Here is a 23,016-nt window from a genome sequence, read left to right as displayed (position 1 = left end):
CTTCACAAGAGTAACCACGCAGAAGCTTTATGTAGTGCGCGTGTTCACTTTCAAGAGCAAGAGTAACCATGCGCAACTTGCAGAGTTGAAGGCTTCTCTGGAACACTCACTTTTATTCAGAATAGTGGCAACGCAGGAGGTCAAGGGCTGCGCGTGATCACTTTCGTGAATAATAGTAACCACGCGCAAGCTGTCCTGATACAAGTGCCTCTGGAACGCTCACTTTCGCTGGCAAAAGTGACAACGCGCAGCTCCTCAGGAATGGAGTCTTCTCTGGAACGCTCACTTTCGTTGACGAAAGTGATAACGCACACTGGCAACGCTCACTCTTGTAAATAAAAGTGATTACGCACAGGCTCTTCTTCTCCTTTAGGCTCTGGAATGATCACTTTCACTAACAATAGTGATCACGCCCAGGCTGCAACCCATAATTCTTGTATTTTGGAGTCCAATATTGCCATTCTTCCTCTTCCTTCCCATTGATTCTCCATTTCCATGACTTTTGCTCAGCTTATTCCTTCAAAACAAGATAAATTCCTTAAGAACTAAGCATAAATTCTACAAATGTGAAAATAACTAAAAATTGAAATAAAACTTTCAATCATTCTCTTTTTCTGAGTTTTTCTGCTTTCTTCATATATTTTCCTTATTAAATGAGCTAGAATTATGCTAAAATATCAGTAAAAATATAGATTTATCACCACCCCAAACTTGAATTTTTGCTTGTCCTCAAGCAAATCAAACTAAACCAAGGGTAAGTGTTGTTTGCAATCTAACACTAGCAAGTGCACTAGGATTGCAGCAAGTGATGAGTAAATTTAAGATCAGAATATCGTCTCCACAGGGAATTTAGATTTCAAGTACCACTTCACAGAATTATAACTATTTGAGCCATACGAATTTTGGAAGGAGATTTGTAACATATAACAGCAATAAACCAAAGCAATTAAAGCAAAGAACTTGTAGAAAAACAGAGTATAAGATTTGTGATGAAATGAAATAGCAATGAAAGATAGTTAGGAATTTACTTCACAAGAATATCAATATCAATCCAATTAAATCCTCTGAACATTCAAGCAATTGAATAATTGACAATGAGTTTCACATATACCTAGCCAAAGGTTAATTCCTTAACTCATTGACCCTAACAATCCACTAAACCTCCCTAATCCCTTAGGTGAGATTCAATTTCAGGTTGCATTAAGAATTAGAACTATAAGATTGCAGAATTAGGTCTCCTTATCCCTAAGAAATCCCTAAGCTCTGGTTGCCAATTCAGATCGGAGCAAACAATCCAATTCCCTTTGGTAAAGATTCCTCTTGATTAATCAAATGAATTTCCATTCAAAGATTGCATGAAAAGCAGAATTAACAACTCAATTAATCCAAGAACTTAAAGTTCAGAAGATAAAGTCAAATCAATACATCAATTCGAGTTCCACAAACCCCTAACTATGGGAAATTAAGCACACATTGCAACAAAAACAGAGAAAGAAGAAGAAGAAGAAGAAGAAGAATGCAGAGCAGCCATGGCCACGAGCTCCAATCCGATCCCTCTTCTTGGAGCTTCAAGCTTCGACCTCAGTCTTCTCTCCACTCTCTCTCAACGAGAATTTAACTAACAAAACAGAAAATGAGCGACCGATCCTGTTTTCGCGCTTCAATCATGAATATATAGAAAACCCAGTTATGCGCGTTGTCACTTTTCTTCACAAGAGTAACCACGCAGAAGCTTTATGTAGTGCGCGTGTTCACTTTCAAGAGCAAGAGTAACCATGCGCAACTTGCAGAGTTGAAGGCTTCTCTGGAACACTCACTTTTATTCAGAATAGTGGCAACGCAGGAGGTCAAGGGCTGCGCGTGATCACTTTCGTGAATAATAGTAACCACGCGCAAGCTGTCCTGATACAAGTGCCTCTGGAACGCTCACTTTCGCTGGCAAAAGTGACAACGCGCAGCTCCTCAGGAATGGAGTCTTCTCTGGAACGCTCACTTTCGTTGACGAAAGTGATAACGCACACTGGCAACGCTCACTCTTGTAAATAAAAGTGATTACGCACAGGCTCTTCTTCTCCTTTAGGCTCTGGAATGATCACTTTCACTAACAATAGTGATCACGCCCAGGCTGCAACCCATAATTCTTGTATTTTGGAGTCCAATATTGCCATTCTTCCTCTTCCTTCCCATTGATTCTCCATTTCCATGACTTTTGCTCAGCTTATTCCTTCAAAACAAGATAAATTCCTTAAGAACTAAGCATAAATTCTACAAATGTGAAAATAACTAAAAATTGAAATAAAACTTTCAATCATTCTCTTTTTCTGAGTTTTTCTGCTTTCTTCATATATTTTCCTTATTAAATGAGCTAGAATTATGCTAAAATATCAGTAAAAATATAGATTTATCACCACCCCAAACTTGAATTTTTGCTTGTCCTCAAGCAAATCAAACTAAACCAAGGGTAAGTGTTGTTTGCAATCTAACACTAGCAAGTGCACTAGGATTGCAGCAAGTGATGAGTAAATTTAAGATCAGAATATCGTCTCCACAGGGAATTTAGATTTCAAGTACCACTTCACAGAATTATAACTATTTGAGCCATACGAATTTTGGAAGGAGATTTGTAACATATAACAGCAATAAACCAAAGCAATTAAAGCAAAGAACTTGTAGAAAAACAGAGTATAAGATTTGTGATGAAATGAAATAGCAATGAAAGATAGTTAGGAATTTACTTCACAAGAATATCAATATCAATCCAATTAAATCCTCTGAACATTCAAGCAATTGAATAATTGACAATGAGTTTCACATATACCTAGCCAAAGGTTAATTCCTTAACTCATTGACCCTAACAATCCACTAAACCTCCCTAATCCCTTAGGTGAGATTCAATTTCAGGTTGCATTAAGAATTAGAACTATAAGATTGCAGAATTAGGTCTCCTTATCCCTAAGAAATCCCTAAGCTCTGGTTGCCAATTCAGATCGGAGCAAACAATCCAATTCCCTTTGGTAAAGATTCCTCTTGATTAATCAAATGAATTTCCATTCAAAGATTGCATGAAAAGCAGAATTAACAACTCAATTAATCCAAGAACTTAAAGTTCAGAAGATAAAGTCAAATCAATACATCAATTCGAGTTCCACAAACCCCTAACTATGGGAAATTAAGCACACATTGCAACAAAAACAGAGAAAGAAGAAGAAGAAGAAGAAGAAGAATGCAGAGCAGCCATGGCCACGAGCTCCAATCCGATCCCTCTTCTTGGAGCTTCAAGCTTCGACCTCAGTCTTCTCTCCACTCTCTCTCAACGAGAATTTAACTAACAAAACAGAAAATGAGCGACCGATCCTGTTTTCGCGCTTCAATCATGAATATATAGAAAACCCAGTTATGCGCGTTGTCACTTTTCTTCACAAGAGTAACCACGCAGAAGCTTTATGTAGTGCGCGTGTTCACTTTCAAGAGCAAGAGTAACCATGCGCAACTTGCAGAGTTGAAGGCTTCTCTGGAACACTCACTTTTATTCAGAATAGTGGCAACGCAGGAGGTCAAGGGCTGCGCGTGATCACTTTCGTGAATAATAGTAACCACGCGCAAGCTGTCCTGATACAAGTGCCTCTGGAACGCTCACTTTCGCTGGCAAAAGTGACAACGCGCAGCTCCTCAGGAATGGAGTCTTCTCTGGAACGCTCACTTTCGTTGACGAAAGTGATAACGCACACTGGCAACGCTCACTCTTGTAAATAAAAGTGATTACGCACAGGCTCTTCTTCTCCTTTAGGCTCTGGAATGATCACTTTCACTAACAATAGTGATCACGCCCAGGCTGCAACCCATAATTCTTGTATTTTGGAGTCCAATATTGCCATTCTTCCTCTTCCTTCCCATTGATTCTCCATTTCCATGACTTTTGCTCAGCTTATTCCTTCAAAACAAGATAAATTCCTTAAGAACTAAGCATAAATTCTACAAATGTGAAAATAACTAAAAATTGAAATAAAACTTTCAATCATTCTCTTTTTCTGAGTTTTTCTGCTTTCTTCATATATTTTCCTTATTAAATGAGCTAGAATTATGCTAAAATATCAGTAAAAATATAGATTTATCACCACCCCAAACTTGAATTTTTGCTTGTCCTCAAGCAAATCAAACTAAACCAAGGGTAAGTGTTGTTTGCAATCTAACACTAGCAAGTGCACTAGGATTGCAGCAAGTGATGAGTAAATTTAAGATCAGAATATCGTCTCCACAGGGAATTTAGATTTCAAGTACCACTTCACAGAATTATAACTATTTGAGCCATACGAATTTTGGAAGGAGATTTGTAACATATAACAGCAATAAACCAAAGCAATTAAAGCAAAGAACTTGTAGAAAAACAGAGTATAAGATTTGTGATGAAATGAAATAGCAATGAAAGATAGTTAGGAATTTACTTCACAAGAATATCAATATCAATCCAATTAAATCCTCTGAACATTCAAGCAATTGAATAATTGACAATGAGTTTCACATATACCTAGCCAAAGGTTAATTCCTTAACTCATTGACCCTAACAATCCACTAAACCTCCCTAATCCCTTAGGTGAGATTCAATTTCAGGTTGCATTAAGAATTAGAACTATAAGATTGCAGAATTAGGTCTCCTTATCCCTAAGAAATCCCTAAGCTCTGGTTGCCAATTCAGATCGGAGCAAACAATCCAATTCCCTTTGGTAAAGATTCCTCTTGATTAATCAAATGAATTTCCATTCAAAGATTGCATGAAAAGCAGAATTAACAACTCAATTAATCCAAGAACTTAAAGTTCAGAAGATAAAGTCAAATCAATACATCAATTCGAGTTCCACAAACCCCTAACTATGGGAAATTAAGCACACATTGCAACAAAAACAGAGAAAGAAGAAGAAGAAGAAGAAGAAGAATGCAGAGCAGCCATGGCCACGAGCTCCAATCCGATCCCTCTTCTTGGAGTTTCAAGCTTCGACCTCAGTCTTCTCTCCACTCTCTCTCAACGAGAATTTAACTAACAAAACAGAAAATGAGCGACCGATCCTGTTTTCGCGCTTCAATCATGAATATATAGAAAACCCAGTTATGCGCGTTGTCACTTTTCTTCACAAGAGTAACCACGCAGAAGCTTTATGTAGTGCGCGTGTTCACTTTCAAGAGCAAGAGTAACCATGCGCAACTTGCAGAGTTGAAGGCTTCTCTGGAACACTCACTTTTATTCAGAATAGTGGCAACGCAGGAGGTCAAGGGCTGCGCGTGATCACTTTCGTGAATAATAGTAACCACGCGCAAGCTGTCCTGATACAAGTGCCTCTGGAACGCTCACTTTCGCTGGCAAAAGTGACAACGCGCAGCTCCTCAGGAATGGAGTCTTCTCTGGAACGCTCACTTTCGTTGACGAAAGTGATAACGCACACTGGCAACGCTCACTCTTGTAAATAAAAGTGATTACGCACAGGCTCTTCTTCTCCTTTAGGCTCTGGAATGATCACTTTCACTAACAATAGTGATCACGCCCAGGCTGCAACCCATAATTCTTGTATTTTGGAGTCCAATATTGCCATTCTTCCTCTTCCTTCCCATTGATTCTCCATTTCCATGACTTTTGCTCAGCTTATTCCTTCAAAACAAGATAAATTCCTTAAGAACTAAGCATAAATTCTACAAATGTGAAAATAACTAAAAATTGAAATAAAACTTTCAATCATTCTCTTTTTCTGAGTTTTTCTGCTTTCTTCATATATTTTCCTTATTAAATGAGCTAGAATTATGCTAAAATATCAGTAAAAATATAGATTTATCACCACCCCAAACTTGAATTTTTGCTTGTCCTCAAGCAAATCAAACTAAACCAAGGGTAAGTGTTGTTTGCAATCTAACACTAGCAAGTGCACTAGGATTGCAGCAAGTGATGAGTAAATTTAAGATCAGAATATCGTCTCCACAGGGAATTTAGATTTCAAGTACCACTTCACAGAATTATAACTATTTGAGCCATACGAATTTTGGAAGGAGATTTGTAACATATAACAGCAATAAACCAAAGCAATTAAAGCAAAGAACTTGTAGAAAAACAGAGTATAAGATTTGTGATGAAATGAAATAGCAATGAAAGATAGTTAGGAATTTACTTCACAAGAATATCAATATCAATCCAATTAAATCCTCTGAACATTCAAGCAATTGAATAATTGACAATGAGTTTCACATATACCTAGCCAAAGGTTAATTCCTTAACTCATTGACCCTAACAATCCACTAAACCTCCCTAATCCCTTAGGTGAGATTCAATTTCAGGTTGCATTAAGAATTAGAACTATAAGATTGCAGAATTAGGTCTCCTTATCCCTAAGAAATCCCTAAGCTCTGGTTGCCAATTCAGATCGGAGCAAACAATCCAATTCCCTTTGGTAAAGATTCCTCTTGATTAATCAAATGAATTTCCATTCAAAGATTGCATGAAAAGCAGAATTAACAACTCAATTAATCCAAGAACTTAAAGTTCAGAAGATAAAGTCAAATCAATACATCAATTCGAGTTCCACAAACCCCTAACTATGGGAAATTAAGCACACATTGCAACAAAAACAGAGAAAGAAGAAGAAGAAGAAGAAGAAGAATGCAGAGCAGCCATGGCCACGAGCTCCAATCCGATCCCTCTTCTTGGAGCTTCAAGCTTCGACCTCAGTCTTCTCTCCACTCTCTCTCAACGAGAATTTAACTAACAAAACAGAAAATGAGCGACCGATCCTGTTTTCGCGCTTCAATCATGAATATATAGAAAACCCAGTTATGCGCGTTGTCACTTTTCTTCACAAGAGTAACCACGCAGAAGCTTTATGTAGTGCGCGTGTTCACTTTCAAGAGCAAGAGTAACCATGCGCAACTTGCAGAGTTGAAGGCTTCTCTGGAACACTCACTTTTATTCAGAATAGTGGCAACGCAGGAGGTCAAGGGCTGCGCGTGATCACTTTCGTGAATAATAGTAACCACGCGCAAGCTGTCCTGATACAAGTGCCTCTGGAACGCTCACTTTCGCTGGCAAAAGTGACAACGCGCAGCTCCTCAGGAATGGAGTCTTCTCTGGAACGCTCACTTTCGTTGACGAAAGTGATAACGCACACTGGCAACGCTCACTCTTGTAAATAAAAGTGATTACGCACAGGCTCTTCTTCTCCTTTAGGCTCTGGAATGATCACTTTCACTAACAATAGTGATCACGCCCAGGCTGCAACCCATAATTCTTGTATTTTGGAGTCCAATATTGCCATTCTTCCTCTTCCTTCCCATTGATTCTCCATTTCCATGACTTTTGCTCAGCTTATTCCTTCAAAACAAGATAAATTCCTTAAGAACTAAGCATAAATTCTACAAATGTGAAAATAACTAAAAATTGAAATAAAACTTTCAATCATTCTCTTTTTCTGAGTTTTTCTGCTTTCTTCATATATTTTCCTTATTAAATGAGCTAGAATTATGCTAAAATATCAGTAAAAATATAGATTTATCACCACCCCAAACTTGAATTTTTGCTTGTCCTCAAGCAAATCAAACTAAACCAAGGGTAAGTGTTGTTTGCAATCTAACACTAGCAAGTGCACTAGGATTGCAGCAAGTGATGAGTAAATTTAAGATCAGAATATCGTCTCCACAGGGAATTTAGATTTCAAGTACCACTTCACAGAATTATAACTATTTGAGCCATACGAATTTTGGAAGGAGATTTGTAACATATAACAGCAATAAACCAAAGCAATTAAAGCAAAGAACTTGTAGAAAAACAGAGTATAAGATTTGTGATGAAATGAAATAGCAATGAAAGATAGTTAGGAATTTACTTCACAAGAATATCAATATCAATCCAATTAAATCCTCTGAACATTCAAGCAATTGAATAATTGACAATGAGTTTCACATATACCTAGCCAAAGGTTAATTCCTTAACTCATTGACCCTAACAATCCACTAAACCTCCCTAATCCCTTAGGTGAGATTCAATTTCAGGTTGCATTAAGAATTAGAACTATAAGATTGCAGAATTAGGTCTCCTTATCCCTAAGAAATCCCTAAGCTCTGGTTGCCAATTCAGATCGGAGCAAACAATCCAATTCCCTTTGGTAAAGATTCCTCTTGATTAATCAAATGAATTTCCATTCAAAGATTGCATGAAAAGCAGAATTAACAACTCAATTAATCCAAGAACTTAAAGTTCAGAAGATAAAGTCAAATCAATACATCAATTCGAGTTCCACAAACCCCTAACTATGGGAAATTAAGCACACATTGCAACAAAAACAGAGAAAGAAGAAGAAGAAGAAGAAGAAGAATGCAGAGCAGCCATGGCCACGAGCTCCAATCCGATCCCTCTTCTTGGAGCTTCAAGCTTCGACCTCAGTCTTCTCTCCACTCTCTCTCAACGAGAATTTAACTAACAAAACAGAAAATGAGCGACCGATCCTGTTTTCGCGCTTCAATCATGAATATATAGAAAACCCAGTTATGCGCGTTGTCACTTTTCTTCACAAGAGTAACCACGCAGAAGCTTTATGTAGTGCGCGTGTTCACTTTCAAGAGCAAGAGTAACCATGCGCAACTTGCAGAGTTGAAGGCTTCTCTGGAACACTCACTTTTATTCAGAATAGTGGCAACGCAGGAGGTCAAGGGCTGCGCGTGATCACTTTCGTGAATAATAGTAACCACGCGCAAGCTGTCCTGATACAAGTGCCTCTGGAACGCTCACTTTCGCTGGCAAAAGTGACAACGCGCAGCTCCTCAGGAATGGAGTCTTCTCTGGAACGCTCACTTTCGTTGACGAAAGTGATAACGCACACTGGCAACGCTCACTCTTGTAAATAAAAGTGATTACGCACAGGCTCTTCTTCTCCTTTAGGCTCTGGAATGATCACTTTCACTAACAATAGTGATCACGCCCAGGCTGCAACCCATAATTCTTGTATTTTGGAGTCCAATATTGCCATTCTTCCTCTTCCTTCCCATTGATTCTCCATTTCCATGACTTTTGCTCAGCTTATTCCTTCAAAACAAGATAAATTCCTTAAGAACTAAGCATAAATTCTACAAATGTGAAAATAACTAAAAATTGAAATAAAACTTTCAATCATTCTCTTTTTCTGAGTTTTTCTGCTTTCTTCATATATTTTCCTTATTAAATGAGCTAGAATTATGCTAAAATATCAGTAAAAATATAGATTTATCACCACCCCAAACTTGAATTTTTGCTTGTCCTCAAGCAAATCAAACTAAACCAAGGGTAAGTGTTGTTTGCAATCTAACACTAGCAAGTGCACTAGGATTGCAGCAAGTGATGAGTAAATTTAAGATCAGAATATCGTCTCCACAGGGAATTTAGATTTCAAGTACCACTTCACAGAATTATAACTATTTGAGCCATACGAATTTTGGAAGGAGATTTGTAACATATAACAGCAATAAACCAAAGCAATTAAAGCAAAGAACTTGTAGAAAAACAGAGTATAAGATTTGTGATGAAATGAAATAGCAATGAAAGATAGTTAGGAATTTACTTCACAAGAATATCAATATCAATCCAATTAAATCCTCTGAACATTCAAGCAATTGAATAATTGACAATGAGTTTCACATATACCTAGCCAAAGGTTAATTCCTTAACTCATTGACCCTAACAATCCACTAAACCTCCCTAATCCCTTAGGTGAGATTCAATTTCAGGTTGCATTAAGAATTAGAACTATAAGATTGCAGAATTAGGTCTCCTTATCCCTAAGAAATCCCTAAGCTCTGGTTGCCAATTCAGATCGGAGCAAACAATCCAATTCCCTTTGGTAAAGATTCCTCTTGATTAATCAAATGAATTTCCATTCAAAGATTGCATGAAAAGCAGAATTAACAACTCAATTAATCCAAGAACTTAAAGTTCAGAAGATAAAGTCAAATCAATACATCAATTCGAGTTCCACAAACCCCTAACTATGGGAAATTAAGCACACATTGCAACAAAAACAGAGAAAGAAGAAGAAGAAGAAGAAGAAGAATGCAGAGCAGCCATGGCCACGAGCTCCAATCCGATCCCTCTTCTTGGAGCTTCAAGCTTCGACCTCAGTCTTCTCTCCACTCTCTCTCAACGAGAATTTAACTAACAAAACAGAAAATGAGCGACCGATCCTGTTTTCGCGCTTCAATCATGAATATATAGAAAACCCAGTTATGCGCGTTGTCACTTTTCTTCACAAGAGTAACCACGCAGAAGCTTTATGTAGTGCGCGTGTTCACTTTCAAGAGCAAGAGTAACCATGCGCAACTTGCAGAGTTGAAGGCTTCTCTGGAACACTCACTTTTATTCAGAATAGTGGCAACGCAGGAGGTCAAGGGCTGCGCGTGATCACTTTCGTGAATAATAGTAACCACGCGCAAGCTGTCCTGATACAAGTGCCTCTGGAACGCTCACTTTCGCTGGCAAAAGTGACAACGCGCAGCTCCTCAGGAATGGAGTCTTCTCTGGAACGCTCACTTTCGTTGACGAAAGTGATAACGCACACTGGCAACGCTCACTCTTGTAAATAAAAGTGATTACGCACAGGCTCTTCTTCTCCTTTAGGCTCTGGAATGATCACTTTCACTAACAATAGTGATCACGCCCAGGCTGCAACCCATAATTCTTGTATTTTGGAGTCCAATATTGCCATTCTTCCTCTTCCTTCCCATTGATTCTCCATTTCCATGACTTTTGCTCAGCTTATTCCTTCAAAACAAGATAAATTCCTTAAGAACTAAGCATAAATTCTACAAATGTGAAAATAACTAAAAATTGAAATAAAACTTTCAATCATTCTCTTTTTCTGAGTTTTTCTGCTTTCTTCATATATTTTCCTTATTAAATGAGCTAGAATTATGCTAAAATATCAGTAAAAATATAGATTTATCACCACCCCAAACTTGAATTTTTGCTTGTCCTCAAGCAAATCAAACTAAACCAAGGGTAAGTGTTGTTTGCAATCTAACACTAGCAAGTGCACTAGGATTGCAGCAAGTGATGAGTAAATTTAAGATCAGAATATCGTCTCCACAGGGAATTTAGATTTCAAGTACCACTTCACAGAATTATAACTATTTGAGCCATACGAATTTTGGAAGGAGATTTGTAACATATAACAGCAATAAACCAAAGCAATTAAAGCAAAGAACTTGTAGAAAAACAGAGTATAAGATTTGTGATGAAATGAAATAGCAATGAAAGATAGTTAGGAATTTACTTCACAAGAATATCAATATCAATCCAATTAAATCCTCTGAACATTCAAGCAATTGAATAATTGACAATGAGTTTCACATATACCTAGCCAAAGGTTAATTCCTTAACTCATTGACCCTAACAATCCACTAAACCTCCCTAATCCCTTAGGTGAGATTCAATTTCAGGTTGCATTAAGAATTAGAACTATAAGATTGCAGAATTAGGTCTCCTTATCCCTAAGAAATCCCTAAGCTCTGGTTGCCAATTCAGATCGGAGCAAACAATCCAATTCCCTTTGGTAAAGATTCCTCTTGATTAATCAAATGAATTTCCATTCAAAGATTGCATGAAAAGCAGAATTAACAACTCAATTAATCCAAGAACTTAAAGTTCAGAAGATAAAGTCAAATCAATACATCAATTCGAGTTCCACAAACCCCTAACTATGGGAAATTAAGCACACATTGCAACAAAAACAGAGAAAGAAGAAGAAGAAGAAGAAGAAGAATGCAGAGCAGCCATGGCCACGAGCTCCAATCCGATCCCTCTTCTTGGAGCTTCAAGCTTCGACCTCAGTCTTCTCTCCACTCTCTCTCAACGAGAATTTAACTAACAAAACAGAAAATGAGCGACCGATCCTGTTTTCGCGCTTCAATCATGAATATATAGAAAACCCAGTTATGCGCGTTGTCACTTTTCTTCACAAGAGTAACCACGCAGAAGCTTTATGTAGTGCGCGTGTTCACTTTCAAGAGCAAGAGTAACCATGCGCAACTTGCAGAGTTGAAGGCTTCTCTGGAACACTCACTTTTATTCAGAATAGTGGCAACGCAGGAGGTCAAGGGCTGCGCGTGATCACTTTCGTGAATAATAGTAACCACGCGCAAGCTGTCCTGATACAAGTGCCTCTGGAACGCTCACTTTCGCTGGCAAAAGTGACAACGCGCAGCTCCTCAGGAATGGAGTCTTCTCTGGAACGCTCACTTTCGTTGACGAAAGTGATAACGCACACTGGCAACGCTCACTCTTGTAAATAAAAGTGATTACGCACAGGCTCTTCTTCTCCTTTAGGCTCTGGAATGATCACTTTCACTAACAATAGTGATCACGCCCAGGCTGCAACCCATAATTCTTGTATTTTGGAGTCCAATATTGCCATTCTTCCTCTTCCTTCCCATTGATTCTCCATTTCCATGACTTTTGCTCAGCTTATTCCTTCAAAACAAGATAAATTCCTTAAGAACTAAGCATAAATTCTACAAATGTGAAAATAACTAAAAATTGAAATAAAACTTTCAATCATTCTCTTTTTCTGAGTTTTTCTGCTTTCTTCATATATTTTCCTTATTAAATGAGCTAGAATTATGCTAAAATATCAGTAAAAATATAGATTTATCACCACCCCAAACTTGAATTTTTGCTTGTCCTCAAGCAAATCAAACTAAACCAAGGGTAAGTGTTGTTTGCAATCTAACACTAGCAAGTGCACTAGGATTGCAGCAAGTGATGAGTAAATTTAAGATCAGAATATCGTCTCCACAGGGAATTTAGATTTCAAGTACCACTTCACAGAATTATAACTATTTGAGCCATACGAATTTTGGAAGGAGATTTGTAACATATAACAGCAATAAACCAAAGCAATTAAAGCAAAGAACTTGTAGAAAAACAGAGTATAAGATTTGTGATGAAATGAAATAGCAATGAAAGATAGTTAGGAATTTACTTCACAAGAATATCAATATCAATCCAATTAAATCCTCTGAACATTCAAGCAATTGAATAATTGACAATGAGTTTCACATATACCTAGCCAAAGGTTAATTCCTTAACTCATTGACCCTAACAATCCACTAAACCTCCCTAATCCCTTAGGTGAGATTCAATTTCAGGTTGCATTAAGAATTAGAACTATAAGATTGCAGAATTAGGTCTCCTTATCCCTAAGAAATCCCTAAGCTCTGGTTGCCAATTCAGATCGGAGCAAACAATCCAATTCCCTTTGGTAAAGATTCCTCTTGATTAATCAAATGAATTTCCATTCAAAGATTGCATGAAAAGCAGAATTAACAACTCAATTAATCCAAGAACTTAAAGTTCAGAAGATAAAGTCAAATCAATACATCAATTCGAGTTCCACAAACCCCTAACTATGGGAAATTAAGCACACATTGCAACAAAAACAGAGAAAGAAGAAGAAGAAGAAGAAGAAGAATGCAGAGCAGCCATGGCCACGAGCTCCAATCCGATCCCTCTTCTTGGAGCTTCAAGCTTCGACCTCAGTCTTCTCTCCACTCTCTCTCAACGAGAATTTAACTAACAAAACAGAAAATGAGCGACCGATCCTGTTTTCGCGCTTCAATCATGAATATATAGAAAACCCAGTTATGCGCGTTGTCACTTTTCTTCACAAGAGTAACCACGCAGAAGCTTTATGTAGTGCGCGTGTTCACTTTCAAGAGCAAGAGTAACCATGCGCAACTTGCAGAGTTGAAGGCTTCTCTGGAACACTCACTTTTATTCAGAATAGTGGCAACGCAGGAGGTCAAGGGCTGCGCGTGATCACTTTCGTGAATAATAGTAACCACGCGCAAGCTGTCCTGATACAAGTGCCTCTGGAACGCTCACTTTCGCTGGCAAAAGTGACAACGCGCAGCTCCTCAGGAATGGAGTCTTCTCTGGAACGCTCACTTTCGTTGACGAAAGTGATAACGCACACTGGCAACGCTCACTCTTGTAAATAAAAGTGATTACGCACAGGCTCTTCTTCTCCTTTAGGCTCTGGAATGATCACTTTCACTAACAATAGTGATCACGCCCAGGCTGCAACCCATAATTCTTGTATTTTGGAGTCCAATATTGCCATTCTTCCTCTTCCTTCCCATTGATTCTCCATTTCCATGACTTTTGCTCAGCTTATTCCTTCAAAACAAGATAAATTCCTTAAGAACTAAGCATAAATTCTACAAATGCAAAAATAACTACAAATTGAAATAAAACTTTCAATCATTCTCTTTTTCTGAGTTTTTCTGCTTTCTTCATATATTTTCCTTATTAAATGAGCTAGAATTATGCTAAAATATTAGTAAAAATATGGATTCATCAGAAATCTAAGTTTATGAGGTTTAGTATGGGAGAAAATGGCGAGATATGACCTTAGAACCTTCGAGAACCTTGGGTAGGAGTGAAGAAATGAAAATTTCATGTGAAGCCCCCTATTTATAGAAAATTTTTGAAGATGTTAGCGTCAACGTGATGTAAGCGATGATGTCAGCATGATGCAAGCAATGATGTCAGCATCAATGTGATGTAAGCGATGATGTTAGCGTCAACGTGATGTAAGCGATGATGTCAGCATGATGCAAGCGATAATGTCAGCGTGATGTCAGCATGAGATCACCAATGACATAAGCGATGATGTCAGTGTGAGGTCACCGATGATATAAATGTGATGTCAATATGATGTCGCCAGTGACATCAGCGTGATGTCACTATTGACATCAGGGGCTACTATACATACACGGTTTCTTTCTGCTCACAAAGTACTACAGATTTCTCTCAATGATATACTATAGGCATGACACAAAGCACAGGATGTTACAGTTATCGCTTAAGCTGGATGTTAAAGCTAAAGCTAATTATGCATATAAGGAATTGCCTACACAATACGCTTCAGCTAATAATTACAAGCTTAAGCGACACTTTCAATAATTGTGTTGCCTATTCTGTGCAAGTTTTCATTTATGGTAGTAAACATGTGCTTAAGCTGTATTAATAAGCATTGTTGGAGCAACCTTTGACAGCATTAGCTAATTTTCTGAGCTTAAGCTAAATATGCACATAAAGTAGTTTCTTATGTACGTACGCTTAAGCAAAGATAACCTTATAATTCTGAGTAATATTAGCTTAAGCTAAAATGTTTGGCTTAAGCTATTTTTGTAGATAGGGAATTGTCTGTATTATTTGCTTAGGTGAATAAACTTTAATTAAGCACATATCGGTGTTAGATTCCTAACTATAGTGTGTTTGGATTATAGCTTAATTGAGTTGTTACCTTTGCAATAAGTGCATTAAAGTAAACTAACTAGCAAGTGTAATAGGTAGTTGTAGCAAGTAATAAAATTTGAAATTCAGTTTTGAGTCCCAAGTATCGTCCTCAAGGATCTTAATTATCAACTATCACTTCACAATTTGACAATTAGTTGAACTATACAATTGATTTGGAAGGTTTGTAACATAAAAAGATAAGGAATAGCAACAATAGAAAGCTATAAAAGTGTTGCAAAATATAGTTACAAATTTGTGTTAAAATTCTATGTGAAAAGTAGTTAGGAATTATTTCACTAGATTTCAATTGCAATCTAATTATGTTTTGGACTCTTAAGAATTTTAATTGATTGATAATCAATTTCACTTATTTAATCAAAGGACAATCTCTTGCCTCATTGATCCTAATATCTAACTAAAATACCCTAATTCTTTAGGTGTAATTCAATTAAACATTGCATTAAGCCTTGAAAATTATAGGATTACAAAGTTATGAATGCTTATCTCAAAGATATCATTAACCTTGACATATCATTAAGATCTAAGAAACTAACTTAATTTCCATTGATGAAAATTTCTCTAATGTTCAATTCAATTGAATGATCAATGTAACAATTGCATTAAAAACAGAATCAAATGCTCAAATCAATTAAAATCTCAATTTTCAGATCTACAATTAAATCACAATATCAAATTTGGATCCATCAATCCCTAACGAAAAGTTTTAGAACAACATTACAAATAGAAAAGGAAAAGCAAAAGAAAAAGAAGAAAATGAGTAGAAGAATATCTTAAAAAATTCAATTAAAACGAATAGAAATGAAAAAAATAACAAAAGATCCCTAATTTGAATTGTCAACTACTTTTTATAATTTTTTTTGTCACTCTCTACATTGACACTTTAATCACTTGAAGTTGTAACGTAGAAGGTTTTCTAGAACCTTCTAAGGTTGAAGTGAGAACTTTAAATGTCTAAAGTTGCCACTTGAAAGTGATTTTTCCAAGTTTGATGTTGCGCGTTAACACTTTAAGCACATAGAGTGTTAACGTGCAAGCTTTTTTGCTGGATTACAAATGCGCATTAACACTTTGAGCATCTAAAGCGTTAATGCGCAAGCCCCTCATAGAATTTTTCCTTATGCATTGTAACTTTAAACACCTAGAGTTGTAACGTGCAAACTCTTCATGGATTTTTGCCTCGCGCTCTTCATGGATTTTAGCTATAACACCCCAAATTTTAGTAATATTAATTATTATATATATATATATATATATTCATATGTGTGTTGATTTATTTGATAATGATGTTTATGTGTATTAAGTACATGGAGTGTAGGGCGTGATACTGGGCTATAGCGAGAGGGCTCTGGGAGGAAGGACCAGAACTGTCGCCTTCTCGTTGTAGCAAGAGATGTCTCGCTGTAGTGACAGTTTGGGGTGCATTTCTGGGTGCAGTCTCGCTGTAGCGAGATTCTACAGAAACCAGGGTGCAGTTTTGTCTGATATTTTTGCTGCAGCGTGAGGACGTGTCGAGGACCAACGTGAGGGGACCTCGCTGCAGCGAGAATATCTCGCTGTAGTGAAAGTGTCGCAACTAGAAAATGATTTAAAGGGGATTTAGGGTTTGAGAAGTTATTTCTTAAAAATCCCTTCAAATCCCTCGACCTAGAACCCTATTCCAGCGATTAATTGCTTCCAAAGTTGTTCAGGAGCTTGATTGAAGGTTGAATCCGTGTGGGGAACGCTTGGAGGTGAGTTTTAATGGTTAGGGTTTCGTTTCTCATCCCTTTTTCTCTGTTTCTGGGTTTCCTTGGGTTCTCATGGAGTTCTTCCATGTGTGTTAGGCTAAAATATGTGTAGGAAGCAAGTCCGTGGTCAAATCTGAGTGTGAAATCCAAGGTAAGGGGGGACTCTACCCTATCTCAGTGTATTGTAATTCTTATGTGTTTTGATGATTAATGCAATGTGGCTGAGATAGAAGATAGAAATTGTGTGTTTGATGGAAATTGATATGTAATGTGATGTGTGATAGAATAATTGGACCCGTAAGGGTGATTATGTGTGATGGAATGTCATTGATTGGTGAATTAATGATATTGTGAATAAATGAAGGTTATGTGTCGTATGTTGTGGATAAAATGTATGCTATGTGTCGTGTAATGTGAAATGAATGTGGGCCTAGTGCCGTGTATTTGAATGTAATGTGGGTTGTGTGCTGTGTGTAAACATGATTATTGCGTATGTGAATGGGGCGTATTGGCGCCATTATAATGTGTTGTTAATGGTTCAGTGATACACTGGAGTGTGGAAGATGAGGACGGTAGAAATACCTTGGGGAGGAGAGAGTGGTGGTGACACCGACTATGGAATGGGTGCACCACGGGCCACACACTCTCTTCCTGACTAGACCTCTGACCATTACCTTTGCTGAGTGACCGTGACTGCCCACGACTGCCCACGTGGTATTCGTGAGGCGGGGGTAACCGGCGACCATTCATGGTGTAAATCTATGATCACAATGTCATAGTGAGTGTGGCTAGCGTGCATATGCATGGGTTTGTGTATTGTACTTATGGATGTGAAATGTTGCCGATGCCGTGAGTGTATCGGTGTTAAATTGATGTGACTATGCTGTTTGTGATTGTGTTTGTTTAATATAGTAGAAATGTGCTTGAGGTGAGACTTTATGCTGACTGTGTGTTTTTGGGTAGCGTAGAGTACTCACCCTTACATTCATTTTTCAGGTAATCAAGATGATCAGCACCGGACTCAGTGAAGGGACCGATGGACTGCTATAGGACTTAGATTTTATTTTGAAATTGTTGTAATTGAACTAGTCCTGTAGCAGTTATTTGATATTAATTTGTAACCCTTCACTTATTTCGAAATCTCTTATGAAAATTTGGTTACTCGATTTGCGAAATCATTATTTAATTGAAATTAAATTTAAGGTGTTACATTAGCTACTAGAGTGTTCACTTTGCACACTTGAAGTTGTAATGTGCAGACTCCTCATGGATTTTCTTCTCCAAAGTGTCAACTTTGAACACTTAAAGTGTTCACTTTGAACTTCCACACTTCTGAAAACCTCCAAAGTTGTCATTTTATGCCCCCAAAGTTGTAACGTCCAACATATATCAATTGATTCTTGACTTTTTAAGCCCAATTCTTCCACTTTTTTCATTTGGATCTCAACTTCAAAATCTCTAACTCAAGCTTCTGCACAAAATTAACCTTTTCAGCAGAATTAGTCTAGAATTGAAATAAAATCTAAAATTCTAAACTATTTACACAATTACGAATATAAATGCAATTTTTATGGTATTTTCAGGTTTATTGATCATTTAACTACTTCTTAATTTGGTTGCCTGTTCTGTGCGAATATTGCTTAAGCTAGTTAACAGTCACTTAAGCTATGAAAGACATAAGCTTAAGTTAATTTACTTAGGCTTAACTAATTATGCATTTAAACAATTCTTTATAATACATTTAAGTAGAGTATTATGGCCTAAGCTCATGTTTGTTGTGGGATTTTTTTAAGGTATATATGTTTGAATACAACCTAAGTGAACAACATTAGCTAAAGCTTAGATTACTTAAATTTTCCTACACTTCAAATATATTCATAAAACTATATATAAAGCTTTAGCATTCATTATGCTAAACAAAAATTCTATTTCTGGTTTATCCTCTACATCAGGTTGTGGTTGATCCTTTACCTCTTTTTTTGGTTGCTCTTCTATTTCTTTTTTAGGTTCTTTGTTGGCTTGGTGATCTGCTTGATGCTCAAGTTCTGATTGTGCTTGGTGTAATGCCCCAAGTTTTGTAACCCGTTTAGATTATTAATATAAGTATATGGATTGTTGTTTGAATGTGCATTTTAATTTAGGTGATGATGTGGATGTGTATATATAACATATATATAATATAATATACACACACACACACACACACACACATATATATATATATATATATATATATACATATATTGATAAATATATGTGTAGTGATTTAAATTTTGAAGGTAGACTTATGGTTGGGTTGGATTGGTTGGAAATATAGGTTGAGGTTGTGCTACAGGGACATTCTCATTGTAGTGAAATGATTCTCATTGTAGCGAGAAGGTCCTGGACAAACTCGTGTGTTTCTCGCTGTAGCGAGAAGGGTGCAGGTGATGAAGGGGCTATTGTGGCATTTTTGCTATCGCGAGAGGACTCTCATCACAACGTGAAGGCAACAAAGAGGAGTTATTTTCTGGCTTTAGTCATGCTGCAGTGAGAGGGTCTCGCTGTAGCAAGATTGTGCAGAAAATAAAATGCAATTTTGTCTTATATTTTCACTGCAGCAAGAGATGTCTCACTGTAGTGAGAATATCACGACTCCTAGGGTATTTGAGGGGTTTAGGGTTCGAAAAATGCATTTCCCACTCTTTCCCTTCACCTCTCCTTCGATTGCTTCCAAGACCATTTGCACCATAAATTGAAGATTATGATCGTGTTTTGGGTGTTTGGAGGTAAGTTTTATGAGTTAGAGTCTTTTGTTTTCACCCTCTCTTCGTTTTCCTTTGTTTCTCATGGAGTTTTTCATGTATTTAGAAAAACAAATCATATAGGTAGCAGTTCTACCATCGATTTCATAGTAGGTCTTCATTCTGAGGTCAGGGGGACCTTACTCTATCTTTTGGTGTTAGAATTCATTTGTATTGTTATGTATTGGATTGTGATTGATAGAACATAGAAAGATGTGTGTTTTGATGAGAATGATTTGATTGCAATAGGGTTGTGATGGAAATATTATGTTGAGTATAGCATGATTGACATTGAGGAATGAATGTGTGTAGTAAAAATGTAGTAAAATATGTGTGAAAGACTTGTTGATTGTGATTGAGGCATATTTGGAATTAGTTGAAACTATGAATGGTTATAGCGATACACTGGGGGTGTGGAAGATGGAGGCGATAGAAATACCATGGGGAAAAGAGGGTGATCGTGACTGATGAATCCACATTTTATTGGATTTTTTACTTGTCATTTTGATGGTTCTTAATAGAAAAAGTAAACTTAGGAATTGCAAATAACATAAAAACATCATTTTGGTCAATTTATCATAGGTTTCTTAATTTTAGGTTAAATTACATTGATTTGCATAGATATAGTTTGCAATTTTGATCATTTGAATGATTATGCAGGAGTTTCTAGACTTATTCCATGGATTTTTAGCATTTAAGAAAGTTTGAGATGAAAGTGATCACTTTGGAGTCTATAGTGAACACTACAGCAAACTAGATCTAGAAGGGCAGACCAAAGTGATCACTATGAACCCATAGTGACAACTCCAAAGAGGCCAAAAAGCACAAGATTTGCGCGTAGCTACTATGGAACCATAGTAGACACTCTGGAGCAGCCAAAGTTATCACTCTGATGCCAAAGTGACAACTCCAGAGAGGGAAAAAACACAGGACCTGCGCGTAAACACTACGGAGCGAGAGTAATCACTTTGGGGCGTTGCGCGTTATCACTATGAAGCCAGAGTGATAACTCCAGAGAGACCCAAATCACAGATCTTACACGTAATCACTATGGAATGCGCGTAAACACTATAAAACGTTGCACGTTATCACTATGAAACCATAGTTGTCACTTTGGGTAAAAATTTCTGCACTATAAATAGAATTTGAGAAATTAGGGTACGGAGCTTTTTACACACTTTTAGCTTCTTTTGCCATTTTGGGGGAACACTTGCATAGCCGAGGGTGGCCTTGGGTGACAGCCAAGGGTCCAACCTACGGTTTGATTTCAATTTTCTCCTTACTTCTCTTTGATTTTGTATTGATGTTATTGATTTCTCTTTACTTTTATTTTGTAATTGTGAGACCCATCCTCATGGAGGGTTAATTTTCTTGTAATCTCTAGTGAGTTCATATGGATTCTTGAATTCTTGGATTTTTTTTAATGTTAATGCAAATCTTTTTCTTCCATGAATTTCTTCCTCCTAAACTCTTGAATTGAATTAATGGGTGAATAAGGGGATCATTGTGTAATGAACCCTAATTCGTTTTAAAGAAATTCTAAATTTGAATTGCTTAATTCTTGTTTAATTCCAAGATTGCGTAATCAAGGAATGAGAGATTGGAGTTCATTGAATTGCTTAATTCATATGAAAACATAAGGTTGATTTTCGCTTGTTAAATCAACCTAATTCTGGGAGGAGAGGAAGAGTATTAAATCTTGAGAGGAATAGGGATAGAGTTTATATGAATGAACTAGGGGTTACTACATTTTATCGATTGAACTTTGCAATTTAATTTTCTGCTTAAGTTGATTGAACTTGAAATCACAAACCCTTTTTTTTACTTGCTTTCTAAATACACTGCTCACCATATGTTTGATATTTGGTCACTCGTCCAATGATTCATAGGAGACGACCTAGGCTTGCATCCTAGACTACATATATTTTTCTGCATATTTTGATGAAGGTTGACGACAAATATTTTTGCAAATGAGAAAATATTTCGTTCATTAGTGACACCAACAATGAGCGTGGGTGCACCACAGGCCACTCACTCTTCTTCTAACTCGGCCTCTGATCAATACCTTGGCTAATAGGCCCGTAACCGCACACGTTGTATCCGTGAGGCAAGGGCTAACCTGCAACTATCCATGGTGTAAAACTGAGTAAGTCCCTGAGGTCGAGGGCATCAGAAAACTGTGATCACAGTGCCACAGTGAGCATGGTTAATGTGTAGTGAGGGCATGTGGGTGTGTGGAATGATTAAAGGTGCAGTGAGCGCACCTGTGTATGAATTAATGTGCAAATATGAGTGTATGTTGTTAGAAAGAAGATGTTGTTTAAAGTGAAATTTTATCATATTAGGGATTGTTATGAAATAGGCAAGGTGAGTCTCTATGTTTGTGTATGTGATAGTATAGAGGACTCACCCTTACATTTATTTTTCAGGTGACCAAGATGATCAACATCAAGTTTAGTGAAGCGATGAATGATACTGCTATAGGACTTAAAAAATTATTTTAAAACTTGTGGTGTACTAGATAGGTCCTGTAGCAATTATTTTGATTTTGAACTTGTAACATATCCCATGTTTTAAAATACTTTATTGAAACGATGTATTTGAAGTTATTTGAAAAGAAATTCCATTATTATTTTCTTTCTAATTTGCAAAAATATAATTTATTCAAAAATGATTATTTGGAATTAAGGTGTTACACTTGGTCCTCCACTTCATCCTCTACTTCTTTATCAGGTTCTGTTTCTGCATCTATAGCTTCTATTTCAGGTTGCTCCTCTGTTTCTTTGTGTACTTGGTGTAACACCCTAAAATTTCCTCATTCTATATTATATGAGAATTTAAAGTCTGCTCTAATTCAATTGTTTTCTTTTAATATTCATTAATATCTCAAACTTACTCAAGAAGGTTAAACTAAAATTTCCAAACTTATGACATGGCATTTTTCTTTTCTTTATCTTTTCTTGCGTAATTTTGATTTAGTCTCTCCCACATACATCCATGCACACATATATGACATAATATGTAGCTAGTCGTATTTCTTTCTCTCTTTAATCTTCCCCAAACTCAAAGCCCACTTACAAAATACATGAAACGAAAATAGTGACATTGCTATTAGAGTTCCACGTCCACTTTTCCCACTTACCAAACCTTAGACTTAAAACTTTAAAGACTTACTCACTTTATCACT

The sequence above is a fragment of the Abrus precatorius genome, unplaced genomic scaffold (genome assembly GCF_003935025.1).
Source record: "Abrus precatorius isolate BTA unplaced genomic scaffold, Abrus_2018 Scaffold2, whole genome shotgun sequence".
In the NCBI taxonomy this organism is placed as follows: Eukaryota; Viridiplantae; Streptophyta; class Magnoliopsida; order Fabales; family Fabaceae; genus Abrus; species Abrus precatorius.
The sequence above is the reverse complement of the archived record's forward strand: the minus strand, read 5'-3'. Positions refer to the sequence as shown.